Source organism: Ambystoma mexicanum, chromosome 4p, assembly GCF_040938575.1.
Source record: "Ambystoma mexicanum isolate Mex_15411 chromosome 4p, UKY_AmexF1_1, whole genome shotgun sequence".
NCBI lineage: Eukaryota > Metazoa > Chordata > Amphibia > Caudata > Ambystomatidae > Ambystoma > Ambystoma mexicanum.
The window spans coordinates 255345206-255368550 of record NC_090927.1 but is presented as its reverse complement, the minus strand read 5'-3'; the positions used below and the strand labels follow the sequence as shown (position 1 = coordinate 255368550).

At 42.0% G+C, this 23345-nt stretch overlaps 1 protein-coding gene across 1 annotated transcript in view; it reads right to left on the bottom strand.

Annotated features, from left to right (window-relative positions):
- Positions 1–23345, bottom strand: part of LOC138453179 (cytochrome P450 2K6-like) — a 546472-nt gene that overhangs the window by 243403 nt on the left and 279724 nt on the right. The window lies entirely within an intron of this gene.

Here is a 23345-nt window from a genome sequence, read left to right as displayed (position 1 = left end):
AACAAAGAAATATTCATCACAAGTACTAATCACACTGAATCAACGACTTACAAAATATCACACAATATATCAGCATTGGGCATTTCAAACACCCTAACATATTAATTACCTCACTATGAAGTTACTAACAGCAACCAATGAAACATTTAACATTTGACAGACTTTATACATTACATTCTCTTCAGACCAAATCCTGATGTATTCATTACATTTTCCTTATGTGTTTCGTTCTATATGGCCTTATGGGAGCTGTTAGGCAGAATCATATGCAGTACCCTTTGGGAACACCACACACAATTAAGACTACAAGTGCAAGTACAAATTCACCTTTGGTACAAACCTGTACAACACAGTAAAGTGGTAGCGATGGCTGAGCAGCCAGACTTATCTCAAGAGTAAAGTGAGCAGTATCAGAAGTTACACAAAGGACAGCATTGCTATGGTTCAAACAAACACTGACTCAAGGTTTCTGAGTAAAAGAATATATATTTATTTACACCATCAGTTATTAAACAATTCACTATTATAAAGCAGCAGATAATCACAATCTTAATATACTACACCACTCCCAATCAATTCTGGACAAGTTGAGCACAAAATGAAGTGTGAGCAAAATGGCACTCCAGCAATTTAAAAAGGGTGGGAAAGACAAGGTTATTTAAAATCAAACAGCACCAACAAGTAAGTAGGCAGGGCAATCTAGACAAGGCTTACTACAACTAGGATTCAAATCAATAGGCCTGGGCCAATGTTAATGGCTCAGAGTCTTTGCAGAGGATCACACAGTTCAGAGTAGTTCGCGGTTAAGACTTTGCCAAGAGTTTGAAAAGAAGTTGGTCGGAAGAAAAGTTATTTAAAAGAGTAGAGAAGGACAAGCCCTCGGATTGGCGAAAGATTTCAAACACTTTCACCGCTGTCGGACGGAACGAACAACCGGGTTTGCACACTACCTTAGTAGAAGAAGAATGCTGTAGCTGAGGCAGAAGTTCCTGGCAGGTCCTGCAGGCTCACGGTTCCTGAAGCGACTGTCGGACTGACAAGATGGAGGAAGACTGAAGGTCCTGCACTGCCCAGGGAAGAAACCAGCAGCAGAGCAAAGCGAAGGAATAAAAGGTGCGCTCCTCCTGGCTATCCAGTTCACTGCAGCGATGCACAGCAAATTCGACCAGGGGAGGGAGGCCTTGCTTGGAGTTTGGTGAACTGGTTGGTCCCACCAGCTCAAGGGAAGAAGGTTCCTTGCAGATCTTCTCTGTCGTTGAAGTTTAGGAGATTCGGACCCGCAGCAGGGCTTCACCGAAAGTTTCAGTAGTTGCAGTAGCCCTCTTCCTTCAGCTTCTCTTCGGTTCTCTCAATCCAGTGGCGACTCTGCCTTCCAAGTCCCAGAGACCTGGCAGGACAGTCACCTAGCCAATCAAACAAGAGTGCGACTTGGGTCTCCAAGGAGACCCTGTGCAGGGGTCCTCAAACCCCTCCCTTACATCCTGTCCACCCAGACACTCAGGCGCCTAAGGACAGTGAACAAAGGAACCAAACCTGGTTTGGCGCGCAGAGTAAAACACGAGAAAGACCTTTACAAAAAGAAATGGCGAATAAACCCAGCCGGAACCAAATAAAATTAAATGGGGTCCAGCGGATTCAAGTTCGAGGCTACTAACATAGCCAAAAACAGTACCAAGGCTATTTTCATAGTCCGCGCCAGGGAAAAGAATGGTAGATACCACTGCCACCAGCCAAATCTTAAAGAAAGGGGAACAAAATAATGTTCCATGAGAGACAGACAAAAAGGGATACCAATGAACCCTTTCCAGTACTCTATGTAAGATAGTTTGTACTGGGTCTGTGAATTTAAAAAGACTAATAAAGTCAATGGCAACTTTACATGTTCTGGGAGACAGTAGTCAGTCCCAGAAAATGGAGTTTAAAGTGGGAAGTCTGAAAAAGACAACCCTGTGTCACTGCACTAAAGGTGCTGTGTGACACACAATAACAAGATGATGCCTATGGAGTAGGTGAGACTCCACAGTCTATGACCACAAAAATGTAAAACACACAGCAAAATGCATGTAAGAGTGGGAAGAAAAGGCTTACACTCTTACCAGGTGAAAAAAAATAAATCCTAGAAATCCAGCAAAGCTGCTGAGGGACTCAGTAGCTAAGGGAAATTAGCCATTCTGGAGAATTCTCCCCAACAGGAGCTTATACGGAACCAATGACTGGGGTGCTTTTTAAGGGTATGCAGTGATTATAAGGATTAGAAAAGAACGAAAAACTATTTTAGTCATGTAGACATTTTTAGTTAGGGGAACCTGCCAGCGGATGGCAGTCACCTGTGGTGCAACATAGCATTTAAAATAGAAAACAAAATACAACACCCATCAGGGAACAGCAGGTTGCATGCCTGGCAGTGCGCTGTGTTTTTGTAAACCTCACATGTGTAGTATAACAGGGACTTTTAGTTGTCTATCGGTTATGTAATGCAGAATGTGGCATTGTATCTATGTTAACAGAGGAATGACTACAACGTTATTCATATGCATATGCTATACCCTAACAACATGTATTCAAGTAGCTTCACTCAAGGCCTGCACAATGAACAAAAGTGCAGCCCCCAACATTTTCATAGCCCAATTCAGATGTGCACCACAGTTCTTAGTGTGGGTCCCAGTCTACACTATGACCATGATAGGAGAACATAGAAGAAAGACTAACTTCAATAGTGTAAGCAGCAGACATTCTCTCCATTATGTTTATCTTGGAAATTCAGAGAAATGAACTCTCCAAATTGTGCTCATGCCATGACTACCTTCTGCCATATCTAAAGTATATAGAAGGCAGGCATCTAATGGTTACATCCATGTAGAAGGGTAAGCTACCTGTAGATTTAATTCGCCTGTGTTGGTTCGATATAGTCCTATTCTTTGCTGTATAGGGCCCAAAGTCAGGCTGGGCATCCTTGATATATATATATATATTTTTAATGACTGTAAGAACATATTTTACACCATGCCACAGAGCTCTGGCTCTGCTTCCATCTACCTACTTTTGGTCCGTTCATCACATCTTTCAATGGCTATGCCCCCTTTCTCTGCTACCAGAAAACACATTTCCGATTCAGATTCCTGAGCAGGTTTAACATCACCAAGACTCAGCTTCTCTGGCTGATGACCAACCCTTACTATCAACAGCATAAGCTGGAGATTTCCTCCATACCCCATCTGTCGTTGCTTCTGCAATGAATTGAGGGAATTTGTCCCTTCTTCCCAACGGGGAGCCCCTCTTGTGAGGGTAGGGAGTTGAGACTGCTCCGAAACACCCTCCCTATGGGTAGAGGCATGTGGAACCTCACTGAGAGAGACCTACCTAGGGGACAAGGGCTATTGTTTCCATGAGGCTGGGCATACTGCCTCATGGGACTGCCTAAAGCTGTGCATATTGTGGCCTACATGGGATGCTCAGAAATACCAGACACTGCAATACCAAGGCTGGGACAAAGAAACACCTAACAGATGCCATTATCCTATGGAAAAATAACATGTCTCTAACTCAATATATCTAATCCACTGGGACAAGTACGTTGATTAACCTGCACCTGAAAAGAGAGGAAAGTATAAGCAGGCCTGGGAAGCTCCCAAGCTGCGTAACAGAAGATGGAAACCAGGAAGCCCGCAAGTTTCAAACTTGATATTGCAGAGCGGAATGCCAGTGCTACGGCGACCCTGGAGTGTGAGAAACCGACAGGGCAGGTGCCCATGAGAAAGTGGTGGCGAGACCACGAAGGAGAATCTTTGGTGGACAGCTGGTCCACAAAACATCGCCTATACCACTGCCAATAATGAGTCACAGGGTTTCTGGAAAAACCGGGGAACGAGGGAATCATACTGCACAAGCAACTCGTCTCAGTAGAGGCTATGAAACAGAGTTAACCTGGAAATGAAGAGAAAGAAGTATTGAAAAGCTGAATAAAGAGAGAAGAGCAGTGGATAATACCCTGGAAAAAGGGGAAACTAACTTGACATTTTGTTTAAGAAGAATATAATACGAAAGAGAAAAAGGTATGAGCCAAAGTTTAGAGCAAATAGACAATTGAGCCACATACAAATTCAAGTAGACCAAAACACGCTGAACTATAATTTCCCAGGAGGGAAAGTCTAGCAGAGTAATACTACCTTACAAGGATACTTTGAGACCAACAGCCAGGAATATATATCTTATAAGAGATCCTCAAAAGGGGTTACCAAAGAAGAGGGAATAATCAACCCATTTAAAGAACTAAAGAGACTGATTCAATAAGTCACAAAAGACTATTTGCTCATCATGCATTAAAGAAAAACAAAGACTGGTACTATAAGTATCCTCAGGAGAAGGTAGCCATTCTCCTGACCTAAGTTAGTTTTCATAATGGTAGGGTCAGTTAGGGTAGTTTTTGGATAGCAGACTTATTTCTTTGGATAGTCACAACTGACGACTAATTAACAAGCACCTTAATTAGTTACATAGGTATGGACCACCCATTGTGATAGGGAAAGTTAAGCCTTATATTGTTATTTTAATAAAATATTGTGCATCATGTCCTCAGAGAGTCATGTTCTCCTTCGGACTAACCACAAACGGTATCAGAAGTTAGATCTATACCAGCTGATAGTTTTGTTAATTTTATGGGTCCCCAACTTCTACATTCCAAGGCCAAAACCGCTAGCGTAGCCACAGCTTAATCCATAGGTTTTGACATGCAAAGTACTGAAGAAATCGAAACACCACTGAGGGAGACATCTGATCCCAACAGGTTTAACATTAAACCCTCCCAAAGGAACCGATATTAGGTTCACCGCCAAATCTGGTCTGGCCTGGAGACCTGGGTTAGATGTTATGGCAGGAGTCATACATCCTGATTTCCAGGGGTGGGGGTTGTTAAAATTCTCTTACATAATCACAGAAATAACCTGTATACTGTGAGAGAAAGGGGAAAAGGTTGCCCAAAGCATTCTAGAGAAAGCATTGTTCCCAGTTCCCCAAAAAGTGGCAGAACAAGAAGAGACAGAATGAGATTCTAAAGGTTTTGGGGAAGCAGACCTCCCCATTGTGGAGAAAAACCCATAAAGGGCTAGAGGAGGTTGTTTCCTTGCCCGATTTGGCCTTTGTCCATAGGAATGAACCCCATACTCACCGGAGTCTCTGAAGAAGCTGGACGAAGTCAGTCTAGCCGCTTCTTTTTCTTAAAAAAAGGGTTACTACATAGAGGTGATACAACACCTGAGGGAGTACGCCAAACACAACTGGTTGTACCCCGGAGTCATAGGCGAACTGTGTTAGAATTAGCACACTCCCATCCAACTGCAGCTCACCAAGGAGTAGGGAAAACCGAGAATCAAATAATACCTATGCAACATTAGGCAAGCTATTATTATAGCTCAGACTAGTATTGTGAAATGTAAAAAATAATCCTGAATAATAACTAACCCTTTGCACTTCTGTGCTCAACAATGGCCAAATAAATACACAATCTTTCAGAACCATTTCTTTAAACACGGACACAAACATAAGACATCCATTTGCCGGCATTTTTACCGTGCCTTCTAACTTGAGAACAAATGCGTAAAATAGCATTTAGAAAACTCTAACATTTTAAATCAGGCACTGTGAAGTATTGGCTCACACAGTATTGTAGATAAATTGGTTTATTTAAGATCCATAGATAAACCGACTGGCTCCACCACAGGTAATAGTTCCTCTCTCAGTTCACTCAGATCAGCATCCTTTCTCCTGGGGTCCACATCCTATATTCCCTCTTCTATTACATCACTGTCCCACAATTACATATAAAGGTGTTAACTAAATGCATGTTCATGTACTAAGATATTACACACCTCCCTTTCTTACACAACTTTCTTTTTTTTAACGCTTCAATTAATGAACAATAAAACATAGAATCAACATAAAATTACTTTACACTCTTCCTATTTCAATGTAGGTTTACATACAATAACAGTATTGATACAAACAATAATTACACTCCTACTTCACATAGTCTTTCAAATACACAGGTCTCCTGATGACCCGTTTAGAGTGTGTATTGTGTTCATCACGACAACTTGTTTTGCGACTTTCCTCACTTTCCTCTTTAGAATTTCCCACACAACTTTTACTAACATTACCCACACTCCTTTTTTCCTTTGAACACTTGCAAACTTTGTTTACATTCCAGACCATCCATCTGAAACTTTCACTGCTCCATGGAATCTTTCCACAACTTTTGTCACAGGTGACCATTTCACCAAATTACCCATGGAAGGCAGTTTTATTCTCACTAAATCACCTACCTTCACTTCACACACTTACACCGCTTTTCTCACATCAAAGCGTTCTTTGTTGGCTAATTGCTTATTCATAATCTTCCTTTCAATCTCCTTGAAATCAAGCTCCTTTTTGCACGCTCTGCCCAACCATGGTGGACAAATCCTTGTATTGGGATTTCTACCTCTAAGCATCTCAAACGGGGATATCCCTGTAGTAGTATGAGGTGTGAATCTGTGTGCAACTATAGTGTCTTCAACTGCTTTCTTCCAATCTGTTTTATCTTTCAAGGCACACCTAATACTATTCTTGATGACCTTATTGAACTTTTCCACAATTCCATTTGTTTTTTGATGATAAATGGAACTGGTTTTGTGCTCAGCCCCATTTTCTTTTAAAAAATGTGTCATTTCTTGTGATTTCAATTGTACCCCATTATCTTTATTATAATAATCATTAATATAATCATTATAATTTGTCATTCATATGAAATTCATCATACACTTGTCTGACCGCTTCCGGTAAATACCCTTTCCTGACTGCACTATTCTTGACTCCCTCACAAATGCATTTTTTCAATTTGCATAAAACGTCATCTGATTCCATTCCCTTTTCCCACTCATCTTCAGATACCACTTCTTGAGTCACGTTGTGTACTTCTTCATCATCATTATCAGAGTCTACATATTTTGTTAACCTAGATGCACACTTATTTTTAACTCCTGGAAGATATTCTACATCCCAATTGTATTCCTGCAAATTTGTGACCCATTTCCTAATCCTGGCCGACACTTTACCTAAACCTTTGATTGTTAAAATTTCTTTTAGCGGTTTGTGATCTGTCCGCACCACAAATTCGGTGCCCCACAAAAAGGATCTAAATTTTTCAATGGACCATTTTATAGCTAGTAACTCATTTTCTATTGTAGAATAATTGCATTCTGCCGGTTTGAGTACTCTGGAAGCAAAACAAAAGGTATGTTCACTTCCCCCTTTAACCTGTGATAATATTGCACCTAAACTTTGACTGCTCGCATCAGTGGTGAGAATGCTACCTTTATTGGGATTGAAAAACTACAAAGTGGGTGCAGCATTGAGATCCTTCTTGATCTCTTTGAATTCCAACTCACATTCTTCATCCCATACAAACTTTACATTCTTTTTTGCTAACTTCCTCATATTGAAACTCTTTCTAGCTAAGTCTGGAATAAATTTGGCATAATATTCTGCCATTCCTAAAAATGATATGACTTTATCTTTTGTGTCTGGACTGGGAAAACCTACGATAGTATTAACCAATTCCTGTCTCAGAAATTTCATGTCCCAAATACTGTATCAGATATGTTGAATTTGCATTTCTCCTTACTGAGCGTAAGACCAGCTTCTCAAAAAATATTTAACACTTTGTACAATCTATCACCGTGTTCCTTTTTGTCTTTCCCGTAAACTAAAACATCCTGAAAGCATAGGACACATTCCATATGATGGAATAAATTGTACATTATACGTTGAAACACTGCAGCTGCAGAGATTAACCCAAAGGGCATTCTCCTACATTGAAACAAACCTTCACTTGTAATAAAAGCTGTTTCATTCTTAGACTTAGGGTGCAACACAATTTGATGATATGCAGACTTTAGGTCAAGCGTGCTCATGACGTTTGGATCCCTAATTGAACCCAACATTTCTGCTATATTTGGCAAAGGATGTCTATCAGGAATTATGCATTTATTTACTGACCCAAGATCAATACAAAGCCTAAGTTTCCCATTAGGTTTATGGACTACAACCAGAGGCGACACCCATTCAGAAGATTCAACTCTCTCAATAACACCTTGCTCTACCATCTTTTCCAATTCCTCTTTTACAGCACTCCTGATAGCCATTGGCACTGGTCTTACTATATGTACAACAGGAACAGCATTGCATTTCATTCTTATTTCATGTGTAAAGTTTCTTAAACTTCCCAGTTCTTCCCTGAAAACTGGATGATGTTCAAGATGTTCAAATTGTACCTCTTGATCTATAGCATACACCATTTCATCTGCAATGGGGTTTGGTCTTATTTTTAATCTCCTCTGATGAGACCAGCTCAACAAAGGATGAAGACCCCTTTTTGACATGTATACTTTTCCCTTTGCTGTTGTGTCTTTAAATTTCATGGTCGACGAAAACCAGCCTTCTAATTCAATTTGTTTACCCCCATAGGCAACCGGCTTCACATCAATATCTGTTAATGCAGTACTATCTTTGAAATGTCTATCAAATATTATTCTTGGTAACAATATATACTTGGCACCAGAGTCAATGACCATCTTAACAACTGAATTGCAAATCTGTATGTCAGCCATAGGTTTTTCTAAATCCGCATCACAATCTTCCACTATATTGATGTCTGTATTCTCAATCATAAAGGTACATTCTTCAAAATCATCACATAACTCATCAACACATTCAATGTTTTCTGCTTTGGTTTTGCAACAATTCGTAAAGTGTCCTTTCCTATTACACCTTTTGCACATTTCTTTTCACGCTGGACACTCATCACTGCTAGCAATATGATATATGCTACCACATCTAAAACATTTCCTCTTATGATGGTTCACATCCCATTTTTCATCTCTTCTTTCCTTGAATTTTGGCCCTTTTTTCTTTCATATACTTCATCTTTGTTTCTTTCTATTAGTTTTACTGTTGACTTCTTGTCTAGGCAGTACCTCTGGAACATTAGTCATATTTAGTTTGTTATCAGTTTCTTCTCTTTTTTCCAGTTCCTTTACACATTTGTTTGTATGTTCCACTTCCTTTGCAATCCTGAGAACTTCATCCAATGAAGGATTGCCTTTGGCCCATAAGGCATCTCTTACTTTACTGTCCTTACATTCCAACATAAACTGATCATGGAGGCTCTCTTCCAAATTTGATCTAAAATCGCATGTAGTGGCTAAATCGCGTAGTGCAGTGATGAATTGTTCTACTGCTTCCCCGTTTTCTGGTTTTCGCTTCCCGAAATGGTATCTTTCAAGAATGACACTAATGGACTTTTCATAATGTAGATCAAGCATTTTTATACACTTGTCATAGTCCGTCAACCCCACAGACTCCTGATCAGATAGTGCAGGAAGATTCTCAAACTGTTCCTGACCATAGTTTCCCAAACAATGAATAAGTAGACATCTCTGCCTCTCACTGGAGAAATTGAGACCATGCGCTGCTAACACATAATGATCAAAGCGCTTCTTCCACCGTTTCCATGGCACAGGAGATTCACCTTTGGTGTCTAAAAAGTAATTAGGAGGCGGTATGTCTTGCATGACTGGCAGACGTTGATGATAATTGTTTAAATGAGTTTTGAGAAAAATCTGTATATAGTATATTTGTTTATATTATGTGAGATGCGTGCTCCTTCTTGATCCTTTATATTCTTGCAATGAAATGTTGCCTCTATTAGTGGAACAGATGTGATGTTCCCAATATATTTGCTTTTTCTCTTTCTTGTAATTTTGTTATGTGGCTGACTGTAATGATATAATTGATAATATGATGGTGATGGAAGTGTAACAATCGTTGCAATAGTGTTTTTGTTTCTTTATTAATTGCTCTGTACAATTTGGAAGCCCAATCGCCTTTAAAAATAACTAGCAACACGTTGCTCAAGGTTGAATGTTCCTTTGTTCAGCAATAATGTCTTTATTTCCTTATTAATTGCTCCATACAATTTGGAAGCCCAATCGCCTTTAAAAATAACTAGCAACACGTTGCTCAAGGTTGAATGTTCCTTTGTTCAGCAATAATGTCTTTATTTCCTTATTAATTGCTCCATACAATTTGGAAGCCCAATCGCCTTTAAAAACAACTAGCAACACGTTGCTCAAGGTTGAATGTTCCTTTGTTCAGCAATAATGTCTTTATTTCCTTATTAATTGCTCCATACAATTTGGAAGCCCAATCGCCTTTAAAAACAACTAGCAACACGTTGCTCAAGGTTGAATGTTCCTTTGTTCAGCAATAATGTCTTTATTTCCTTATTAATTGCTCCATACAATTTGGAAGCCCAATCGCCTTTAAAAATAACTAGCAACACGTTGCTCAAAGTTAGATGTTCCTCAATATGGCACTGGTATTCTTTAGGATTTGCTCCGTGCTCTTTGGAAACCCAATCACCTTTAAAAACAACTAGAAACAAGTTGCTCAAATATTATTATATTATATATGCAAGTGTTAATTTACAATCATACATCCGCTCATGTTCCAAATTAGTTCTATTATCCCGCTTTGAATATAGATAAAATTCTCACCGGATTGTTCTGCTGAGCAAGCGTTGGTCTATTGAAGACAGTTATATATCTAAGTAAACTTCTTTGGCCTTTTTTTTAAAAAATGGCACTTGTGATTGCAGACTCCTGGCCTTCATGAATTCAGGTAGTGTGATAGTTTCTGCTCTTCAGTCTTCTGACTTCACAATCTGTTCAATTGTGGTTTTCCTGGAGTTCACTTTATTCCAATTGGTGACCAATGTTACCTGGCTTGCAGGTAATGGTAAATCCAGTGTGAATGAACAGCTACTCGGTGGGTTTGCTGTTCTAAGCCAAATAACATCCCATCCTCGTTGCCACTGAAGTATTGGCTCAAAAAGTATTGTAGATAAATTGGTTTATTTAAGATCCATAGATAAACCCACCGGCTCCACCACAGCTAACAGTTCCTCTCTCAGTTCACTCAGATCAGCATCCTTTCTCCTGGGCTCCACATTCTATATTCCCTCTTCTATTACATCACTGTCCCACAATTACATATAAAGGTGTTAACTAAATGCATGTTCATGTACTAAGATATTACACACTGACTAAGATCGTGTGGCTTTGCTGCTACTGCCAAAAAGACTATTCAGAACGTGTTGCCAGCTCCCACTACACGAAAATGTACAGATGTTCTACTGCTCTAAATGAGGACGGGATGTTTCCCTAGTAATTTCCTAATTTTGGGATTGAAGCCACCATGGAAAGACATACATATCTGGTGCGCATTCATGGACTCTAATGCTACTGAAAATGTTTGGGACAGCCTCTCTATAACTGTACATGTTCTAAGCACTACCTCTGATGATTTACGGCCCGATTCAGAGGTCCATGTAAAAATAGAAATGTGCTGTTCTAAGGAGGAACAAAACATTTCTTAAACAGACTATATTCTGACAAAGAAATAATGTGGTGTATGGAGAGGACAGCCTCAGCTTTTGCATGTGCCCGAATTATGGCCCGACAATGACCCTGGTGACCATCAGGAATGCAAGGTAGGGACTGCGAGGGGATTCTTCTGGAGTTAAAAATATGACACCCGTCATGTGACGTCAACATTACCTGCATGTGTTTCCCCTTTTTACTAATGGCATTTCCCAGAGTGGAGCACCACTTTTCTAATTTACTGTAAGCCTATGAACACTTTCTCAAATTAGAAAAGTGGCAGTCTTAAGAAATGTGTGCAGTGATACTGCTGCACACGTTGCACCCAAAATTAAAGGTTTTAGCAGCTTTTGGAGCTTGAAACCCGCAACGTTTCACCTCCAGTCGGTCCGCCCACCTCAGAGATGAGAAGTTGGCTATGTATACTGCTTTTATCCCAATCTTATAATCAGGCTCCAACTCTCTGCAATTTCAGAGATGGGTCTTAACGCCTTTCAAGGGCATGTACTATTGCCACCATAGTTAGGGGGACTACCAAGGGGCTCACAGGCCTTTTAAATTCCAGCCTTGAAAGAGTGCCCAAGGCATGAACTACGTGGCAGCTGATGTTCGTAGACAGACACATGTTGCCACTTGCACACTAATTACGGTGCATATCTACTCCTTTGTTAAATATGCAATATACATTTTGAGAGGATTCTTTGGGACTTAGAGAAGATGCCATAACTATTCTGGAGCACAGGCACAGGGGCAGCTGGATATTTGATTTTACAAGCCTATCTCTGGAAGCACTGGTGGAAGCTTCATTATCCAGATGTTAATAGTTTGTTGTTCTGCACTGAGCTGCCCACCTGTCCTTTGTATTTGCACATCACATCCCATTGTTCGTGGTTGCTTGCTATGCCATGTACCTACATTATGTATAACCCATTAGACAAATGTTGCCAAGTTCATTCTATCACTCAAGTAAGGCACAATAACCAATACCATATGGTGATTTACGTTCACGATGGTGAAAAGGTGCCCGCTCTTAGGGGCTGCTGTTGCAAAGGATCAATGCAATTAGATGTGAGAGTCTGGCATATAATGCAATTGAAAAAGAAATTCCATAACCACTATGCAATAGTTTCTTCTCAAACCCTTCCTATAGTGTGACAAATAAGCACTCGCATATTCTTTTGATAAGGAGGCAAGTATAACAATATAAGGTAATGGAATGTGCTCGAAAGGTATTCAACATATACATTATTTGTCCATCGATGCAAATACAAGTCAAACGGTGTAGGTGATACACATGCACAAAGCTAGTGAACGTACTCCTGTGCCACCGGGATAAGAAAGATTCATAGAGAAGTTATAAGGCATAATATACATTAAGAAAACTGGAACATTGTTAAAGGAGAATAATGTGTTTGGGGAAACTATGAGACACTAGAAGGATTAGAAGAAAGGTTTACAGTATAAACCTGAAGACTGTCCTGCAAGTAGCAGAATTAGGGGCAGAAACACATAGGGTCAGAAGTAGAATACACAGAATGTTTGAGGTGCATCCAAAATGATTTGAAGAAAATATTTATTACGCAATAGACTCAACATAATTGATGTGTGGTTGTACAAATGTCTTGCCTCACTAAAGAATGTGGTTTGGAATACACTTTAATGGAATGTATACACTTGTACTTTGAATGAATGTGTGTAATTTCATGCATGTGCATTTATATATTTATAAGCCATGTGTATTTCAGTTTGTAAAAGAGTTGTTTGATGCATTTTTGATGTCCTATAATAAATAAGTATAAATAATAATGACAGATTTCAATCCATTAATAGTAAATAACTGAACACAGATATGCCTTGCTGATGTGGGTCTGAACTGGAGGTGAACTTCCCGCGATGGCCAGCAGGGGGGGCGGGAGAGGGGGTGACCTGTGTGATTTAGCTCAAATGGATTATCCTACTTTCACGTTTAGGTGTTTTAATTCCCCAATGGAATGCCATGAAGGCAGCAGTGTACCTGTGCCAAGAGACGCCAGTGAAATCTAAACGCCACGGATTAAAAGGACGGTGGACAGCTAGAGAAGAACACTACGAGTGTGCCGTAAGGAGAAGATGGCCATTACATGAGGACGCGTAGAGAGAGCTACCCCAGTAGGCCAATGCACACTAAGGCATCTGTTTTTGGCCGTTGCACATTAGAAGTTTTCATGCATTAGACAATTGCTGTGCATTGGCTGAAGGTGTGGCATTTGATTTTTAGATTTCTCACTGCCACAGATACGACACCTGCCCAGAGGATTTTTTGATTTTTGATATATGTTTATCAAGATTTTCACTATAACAGAGACTGGGTATCTGAGCAATCATTGCAATCTAAGAGACATTGTATTATATATATTACATATATCTTTTTTCATTCGTTTTCTTGTTCTTTCCTAAATTCAGGTTGTATTTCACTAATAATACATAGAGAGACTCATTATTTGTTTGACGCACTGGTTGTCCTGTTTGTTTTTGGCTTCCCTAGTTAACCACATTTGTTTAGGGACTCACTGTAATCTGTATGTTTTTTTCTTGAGTTAATGCTTACTATGCTAATTTTCTGTTCAAAGCACACCCCTTCTTGATATGTACAAGTGTATACAAGAGAACCATTTGCTTTTTTTCATTACAATTAACTTTATTTACTATGCAGACTTTTCCTGTAAGTTTCTTTCTGGACATCATTATAGGCTATGCATGTTTGGATATGTTCCACTAGTACTCAAAAAAGGTTCCCCAGAATACAAATCTTTTCTCTCAGAATTTCAATGTGCTTTGGTAGAACCCCCACGTAGCAGTACTTCCTTTCTGGTTTCTGACCCTAGAAGTAGGGCAGATGTCCGTGATAACACAATTTACATAGTAAGGGCAAGTGAACAGCATGGGCGCATTACTGTGAAGTCAAAGCGGCGAACATACGATGACCGTGCTGATCGATCTACCTTAGAATTAAGGGTGAGAGCCAACTCTGCAAAAAACCAGGAGCTAGTGACAGCTAGAAGACAAAGAAAACATTTTCGAGAAGGGAAGCCGACTGAATCTCACACTTGAAAGCTTGCACTTGGAACCAAAGGTAGAAATGGAAGTTGGACATAGAAGCAGAAGCTGAGCTACATGAATAACGACATACTGTTGTCCTTAAGATAGGAAAAAGAAAAGGCATTTCATATTGAACCAATGGCAAAATGTATTAAAACATGTCATATATGAGTGGAAACAAATAATAGTGTACCCCTGAAGAAATTCCAGGATAATTGATCTTAAATTGTGAGAGTGAAGGAGTGAAACATGTTCGGTTGTGAATGAAGAAATGGAGAGAATGTGGACATGTAGACATGTAGAGTAGTACGTGAGTGCTACATTTTTAATCAAAAGTTGGAATGATAGTAGAAATTATAGCTATCATTTGTTGAACACTATTGACATTCGTTCAACAACATATGTACAACTAGGATTGAACCTAGATTGTAACTTGTTTTAAAATATTTTTTGTAATTAAGAGCGATGAATAAAATATTTTTTAAGTTGTAATAACAGTGTAATATGGTTTAATGACACACATTTACACTGAGTCAGATGCAATAAGAGTGTGAGATTGCCCATCCCGCTGCCAATCGGGTCTACAATATTCAACCTAAGGAATATTTGTGTGTTTTTCTTTTTATTTTTATTCCCCAAGCATTTTCAAGCCGACCATAACTTTATTGGTGTTTTGTAAACATGTCCTAATGCTCTAACCACATAAGGGTAAAGCCAGGTATATAGATGGCTGGCAGCCTTGAGAAATGTCTGCCTTGGGTAGATAAAGCTATGTATATAAAAATGGCTCTTAGGGGGCGTTGTTGCCGGTGTGACTTGGCTCAAATGGATTACCATACATTATAGGGCATCATTCACTGCCCTATAGTTAAGGTGAGTCGGACTCTCATAGAAACCTCAAAGAAATTAATCGCTGTTAACTTTTGACTCGTGAGACGGATTTGGCTGAAATTTCAAAGTCGGTTAAGGATGTGCAGGCCCCTCCAAACTGTAAAGTCTAGTAAAGATTGTTAAAAAATAAAGTTATTAAGAAAAGAAAACCAAAAAAAAAGTTGCTGCCTACTTCCCATTCGTTTTCCCTCAGACACAAAAGGTCAATTTTTGAAGCCTGCACAGCCCAAACTGCTGGATGATTTGGACCAGGTCCCAAACAACTTGGGCACAAAGCGTTGAGTTGAGGCCTTTTTGTAGTTTGTGGTTATTCTGTGCAGTAGTTTTTAAAATATTTGACACAGAAGGGGTGCCCACTCCTCCAAAATAGATAGCTATATCTCAGGTAAATTGCCAAAACTGGGTGTTTTAGCAATGAAATAGCCGCCCCCTGTTTTTTTTGCCAATGCGAGGGATAGCTGTGGCTATAGCCAAGGGTATCGAAAAATGAAAAGCAGGGAAAAGCCATTTGTAGGTCAAACAACATGCAAATGCCAGTAGTCTAGAGGTGGGGGAAGAGATAAGAGGACACTAAGTGAAATTGGGGAGTTTGCAACATGAAGCTTTTCTGTACCCTCGGTTATGGACAGAATAGCTGCAAATTTTCAGACTTTTGAAAGCAAACTGCTACACAGAAACATGATGTGGGGGGAAAAGGAGAGGGCAGGGGAGGTGAGGAGGCCATAATGGTTGTGTGGGGAACTGGCACAGAGGAGGGGTACACTTGTTGAGGGCAGGAAAGAATTTAGTTTTTCAGCTGTTTTTCCAATATTCGCAGCTATAACACGACTACAGATAGCCTAGGGTATCTGTAGATCTGTACTTTTGGCTATAGAAAAAAAAACTTTTAAAATAGATATTTTTACAGCGACAGTGACTTCAGGGTTGAAAGATCACTGGCCATGACAAGTTGGGCATCCAGGTCTCCCATTGATGCAGGACCGACCCTGCTTAGCTCCAAAGTGAGGAAGGGACCAGCCACCTCAGACCAAAGGAAACAGTGTTCAAATAATAAGTCAGGTTGTGATTGCCTTGAGGTCTCCCTTCCCCATGTTTTTAGCACAGGACAAGGTGGGACTTTGGAGCACAGCACACGCTTGAGACTTTGCAGCATGAGCTAACAGTTCTGTATCACCTATTAGGTTCTTCAACGGTTAAGTCTACTTTCCATAAAAGTCTCTCGCCTTTGAGGCATGATGCTCTAAACAAACACAAAAGTTCTCTTCTACGAACACTTTAGGTGATGGCTTCACCTTTGGATATATATGATATGATATTTTATTTATAGCGCGCCCATACACAAGTGTTCCAAGGCACGAGGAGGGAGGGGAGAGGAACAGGGAGCAGGGGGAGGGCAAGACAACAATCTTACTAGGCCCAGTGACATTGCGATCGCGCACGTGCAGGGGAGAGGATTGGGGAAAAGTGCAGAGGGAATTGGAGGAGTAGCAATTGCAGGACATAGGATCAAAACATAGGATCAAAACATCAAAAAGCAAGTAGTACGGCCAACAGGTGGCAGTGCAAGGTTAAGTGCAGAACAGCAAATTATAGATAGTGCTGATAGGAGGACTGTAGGGTCACAGATACAGCCCCCAAGTGCAGGGTTTCCGGGATGCAGTGCAGGTGTGCAACTGGGAGAGGAGCGACCTAGGCGCATGGTTCAGAGGGTAGCCAGGTAACCTGTGCAGTATCAGACAGAAGATCAGCAGCGAAGAGGAAGAGAGAAGGCAGAAGCAAAGAGGAATGTCTTGAGCTGCTTCTGGAACCCTAAGTAGTTCTGCTCAAGTTTCAGAGAGGCAGGAAGGCTGTTCCAGACGGAGGCGCCTGCCGAACAGAGAGCTCTGCCCCGAGCTAGTTGCTTGGAAAAGCGAATGACCCTCAAGGAGTTGGAGGTGGATGAGCGAAGAGCTCGAGTAGGGAGATACTTCAGAAGAGAAAGCTGGATATATTTTGGTCCCAGGCCCCAGAAGGCCTTGTGGACAATACAAAGGGTCTTTAACTTGATCCTTGCAGCCACTGGGAGCCAATGGAGAGATTTCACTGCTGGAGAGATACGATCCTTGGGCTTGAGGCCAAGGACAAGTCTTGCAGTCCTGTTCTGGATGAATTGCAGAGGACAGAGACTACAGGAGGTCAGATTTAAAAAGAGGCTGTTACAGTAGTCAAGCCTGAAGAGAACCAGAGCTCTAGAAACAGTGAGCTTCTGGGGGAAGAAGAGGAAAGGGAGAATACCTCTGAGGAGGTGCATTTGGTAGTTTGACTCCTAAGAGACGTCAGAGATGTGAGGAGGGAAGGAGAGTGTGGAGTCGAAGATAACCCAGAGGTTCTTAGCCTCACAGGTGGGAGCAGGAGGAGGGCCAAGGGAGGCCGGCCAGCGAGTGAGGGGAAAGAGGGATGCACAAGTGCCAATGAGGAGGATCTCCGTCTTGCTAGCATTCAGGCAGAGATCATTGGCGGCGCACCTCTCTTGGATTGCAGAGAGAATGAGAAGAGGCGGCAGTGGGGAGCCTGAAAGCAAGCTGGGTGTCATCCGCATAGCACTGGAAGTTGGAGCAGAAAGCAATGCGGTGGGCAAGAGGGACCAGGTATTGGTTGAACAACCAGGGAGAAAGGTTAGACCCCTGGGGGACTCCGCAGGTGGAGAGAGAGAGGAAGGACCCAAGTCTGAAGCCAGACTGATGGTCATGGAGACAGCCAACAGATTCAGTGTGAAGAATGAGCTGGGAGATGGCCAGCTCTACCAGGAGATTGTCCAGGAAAGGAGTGATGGAGATCGGGCGACAATTAGCTGGAAGGGAGGGGGCGGCTGAAGGCCTCTTGAGAAGAGGGTGCACAAGAGTGCTTCGGCGGGGAGAGGAAGGTTCCAGAGGAGTGGTTTCAAAAGTAAGACAAGCCTGGAGCGAGGGTGTCACTGTGATCCTTGATGGTTTTGGAAGAACAGGGAGGAACCCATTTAGATGAGGTTTTCATAGATAAGACTAGTCTAGAAACCTTGTCAGGGGAGGAGAGGAAAGGCAGAGAGGGGGGGTGGTTGGCCGCAAGGGAGCCAGAGGGAGAGGAGAGCATGGAGGGAGAAGCAGTAGAAGCTGGGAGGGTGGACAGGATGTCCTGAGTTTTAGAGATGAAGTGAGACACCAAGGCCGTACAGAGGGCCTGGGAGGGGAGACACCAAGGCCGTACAGAGGGCCTGGGAGGGGAATGGAGAGGTAGAGACTTTGGCACGATTGGTCAGCTCCTTGCAGATTTTAAAAGTTCAGCCCAGTTGTTAGAAGCTGCAGAAATGCGGATTTTGATGTGAGCTATCTTCTTAGTGAGGACAGAGTGTCGGTATTGCCTTCCGAGCAGGAAACAGGCCAGTTTACCAGAGGATGTACAAGATGCCAACCATTTCCTCTCAGCCACGCTGTGCTTGCGTTTAAGGGTGATGAGGTCGGAGTCATACCAGGCGTTGCACTTGATTTTAGGCTTCATGCAGATCCTCATAATAGGGACAAGTGCATTGAGTGTATCAGAGGTGGCAGATCCCCTTCTTCTGGGTGGAGACCCCTCAGAAATTGTATTCAACACATTCACAAGACTGTTCTCTTCTCAGTGAACTTTGGGTGATGGCTTTCCACCCCTGGATCTCCCTCGGCCGGGCTTGGATCCCAAATGACGATGGTGACACTTGCCTCCCACTGGTCTTGCAATACTTCTTGCTTTCACAAATCTTAATGTCTTTTTAAACAGGTTTTTGGGCTTTGCCCCTCGTTGTCCGTTTCCCTCTTCCAGGTTCACTCTCGCTGACTTGTCCAATATACAGTTCATGTATATTGAACATGTTTAAAAGGACATTAAGATTTCAGTTTTCTTGCCTTCCTGCCGGCACCCTATCTCCAAAACTACACCCACCACATTAACCTCATCTCATAAACCATACCCAAATTCACATGGCTCTATGGCTTGAACGATTCGCCACTAAACCTACACCAAACTATCCATATACACTGAAACATAGGAATGGTAGACTAGGTTCTAGATTTCTACCAGCCCGATCAGCCTCCAGTACCATCCCTACGCCACCACTATCAAATCAACCAGGAATGTACCCAACAAATGCTCCTTGCTGAGAGAACACACCACCTCTGCTAACAATAAATGCAGTCCTGTTTTAGCCTCCCTTCCTATTAAGGTCACATTAATTAACGCTAGATCACTACCAGCACATGCCCTAGATATCGCAGACTTTATTACGGCACAAGACCGTGACTTCCTAGCGATTACAGAGACCTGGCTTCATGCTGCAGCTGGGCCCTCCTCTCCCTTGCTATTCCTAATAATTACTCCATCACAAGATGTGATAGAGACTCCAACCAAACAAAAGGCGGGGGTGTCGCCTTCATATCCAAAACCTCCTTAGGCCTCAGACCTCTATCAAGTCAACCTCTCCCCTCATATGAACTATTATCCGTCAAGCTCCCTATCTCAACCACTCAAACACTCGCCATGTACCTCATCTACAGGCCCCCTGGGCCAGTATCCTTCTTTGAAGAGGATATTACGACCCTTCTTTCCACAAAAACCAAGCCAAGTTCCCAAATCATCTTATTGGCAGATCTTAACCTCGGTTTCACTAAGGATGCTAAAGCCCTAGACATCGCCAACACAATAACTGAATTTAGTTTCCGTCATTGCATTTCAGAACTGACCCACACCAACTGACTGGTTTGCAGACCTTAACTGCAACATCAATATCATATCCAACACGCCCTGTGCCTGGTCAGACCATCATCTGATCACATTCACTATCAAGAATGATTATCAGCGCACTAAACAGAACCTCTTTCATCCAACTTGCACGAGAAACAGCAGGGATATAACGAGGGAGAAACTGCTTCCACTTATACTACCTATCCTCAACAACTCTATTAAATCGGACACAGACCCCACTTCATTAGTCGACATCTACAATGAAACCCTCCTCAAGGCGATCAACACCATTGCACCTCTTAAACTACGAAAGCTGAATCCACGTACACACCTCAACTTGTGGTATACGCCACGCCTCCGAGCTCTACGCATGCAAAAAAGAAGTGCCGAAGCCCTCTGGAAGAGCCGCCCCACAGCAACTAATAAGGACAACCTTCTGATAGCATTCCTCAACTACAAATAGACACGCCCAGATACCTTTGGATGAGGCGCACATTATAAATAAACAAAAACAAACAAAAAGGCGATCTTTCAAGCCAAAAAAGACATGTATAATAACCAGCTCATCCAAGCTAAATCGAGTACAAAAGAACTCTTCAACATACTGAAAGAATTAGAAACCCCAGCAGCTCCCCCTGACACATACATCAAAGACACCATGTAGTGCTCTAATATCCAAAAAGCACTACTAGATAAAATCACCATGCTCCAGAAAAAATAGAATCTAAAAAAAACTAGCCTCTCACTCGACCCAAAACAAAACACCACTCGCGCCTCACATCACCATTCCATTAAGCCATTCAACTTCTCTTCACACTCCACCAAAGATACAGAAACATAATCCTTAACCTAAAACCATCTAATTGTCAAGGCGTCACCTGCCCAGCCCCCTGCATAGTCCCCATCATCAAGGAGGCAGCCAAAGAACTAGCTCCCTTCATAACCTCCTTAATCAATGCCTTATTTAACACCAGCATCGTCCCTATCAACCTGAAAGGTGCGGGGGTTCTCCCATTACTTTAGAAACCTTCTCTAGACCAGAGTATCCCTACCAACTACAGACCCATCACTACTGTCCCCTTTCTTTTAAAAATCTTGGACAGAGCAGCCTATCTGCAGATCCAGGAACACCTAGAAACCAACAACCTCCTGGGTCTCAGGCAATTAGGCTTCAGACCTAGGCATGGGACAGAGACAGCCTTGATTGACCTGAAGACTCAAATAGACAAACTCCAAGACAAAGGCAAGCTGGCCCTCCTCCTATTGCTCGATTTGTTGGCAGCATTAGACATGGTAAATCCCCAAGTTCTATGTAACCATCCGATCTCTGCAGCATGCTTCCCAGATAACGCTAATGCGTGGATCAGATCATTTCTGGAGAACAGATCCATGCGGGTCTTCTCTCCCTCAGCCTCTGCCAAACTGGCACCAGTTTTGTACGGAGTCCCCCAAGGCACATGCGTATCCCCAACACTTTACGTGTTCACAAAACACCTCTTCGACATCCTCGATCATTTGGGTGTCACCTACACTAACTATGCAGCTGACACCCAAATACTCTTCCCCATCACCGGCGACCACAAAGTAGACTCTAAAGCACTCAATAACATCTACTATGTCATCCAGGCTTCGATGGCTTAACATGGGCTCTGTCTTAACGACAATGAGACAGAGCTACTCCTCCTTGGTTATCAACACAGACTCAACAAGTTAGATCCTAACTTTGATTCCTTCACCATAGATGGCAATACCATCAAGGTATCCAAGGACGCAAAAACTCTTGGCATATACATAGACTCCACTCTAACCCTAGACAGACAAACCAACGCAATAACCTCTGCAGCGGCCTATATTTGCAAACTAATCACTGCATGCAGTCCATTCCTTACCACCAACAACTGCACCACTATAGCAAGAACACTAGTCCTGTCAAAACTTGACTACTGTAATGCGCTTTATCTAGAGGTTAGTCGACGAAACAAACAAATTACAGGTTCTACAAAATAATGCCATCAGGGCAGCAATGAATATCCCTAGAGCTCATCACATCTCAGAAAACTGGCTCTCGGTCTCCCAAAGATTTGCCTTTAAGTCACTGTCACTCATGCACAAATGTCTCAAATCTGAATCCTCCTACCACTCCTTCAGAAACAAAGTTAAAACCTGGCTTCTAGTGCAAGATCACTAGCCAACCAGTAATAGAGGCTTTGCCTCGCACTCTCCTGCCTGTTATCTGAGATTGTAACCATGTCCAATGTTTATCACCTGTATTTCTGTAAACAATGTACTTATGCATCTTTTGCACTGTATTTAAGTATCTCTGTAATGTGTATATGCAACCGTGTCATCTCTGAGAAATGCGCCCAGATGCCTCAGGGCTTGGTGCGCTTTATAAATTTAAATAAACAAATTCAAAATACAAATGTACTAATTTTCACCATACAGAATTCAGTTCCCTTAGCTTTCGCAAGACTTTCGACAGTACAGAGGATTTTACAAGACCCCTGTATGATCACTTTGACAGTTCTTCACCTCTTCCCAAGGCCTTCTGGTTACGGTAGTCTTTACCATTGGGTAATCGCCCAGAGTTTCCTGAGTGAGCACGTACCTGGTGCCGGACTCTTGTTGTTGGTTTTCCCCCTCCTTCGTTACTAGTATTGCTTGCTTCTGAAAGTTCAATTTAGCCTTTGGCTACTTTTTGTTCAACAAAGTTCAGTTTCTTATACACACTCCGACTCTCTCTTTGTCACCCTCTCGGTCTGTGCCGTCCTTCTCTTCCTCTTGAACTGCCGGGCCGAATTAGCCCTTACGTCGTGCAGTCTGCCTTGCTCTTACTGTGCTCCTGTGCTCCACCTTTTATCCCTGTGGGGAAGGGAAAGGGCTATCAGGTGTGCACAATTCTGTTCTATTGTCTGACTTTACCTGACCCTGGTATTGGGACACGTCAGGTAAACGGCCCTGGTGTCCGTTGTCTTTCACGTTGTGCGAAAGTGTTCATGTCAAAAAGGGGGGGGCAGCGTTTTTGAATATCCTATGTGGTAGGATGGGGAAAAGGTGCTGAAAGAAGAAGGGGCACTCCCTCACTGATCCACCCCTGGGAACTGGGAACTTTTTTTCAGAGGTCAGACCCAACCCCTTGAGTTTGTTTGAGGTTGGTAAATTTGCTGAAGG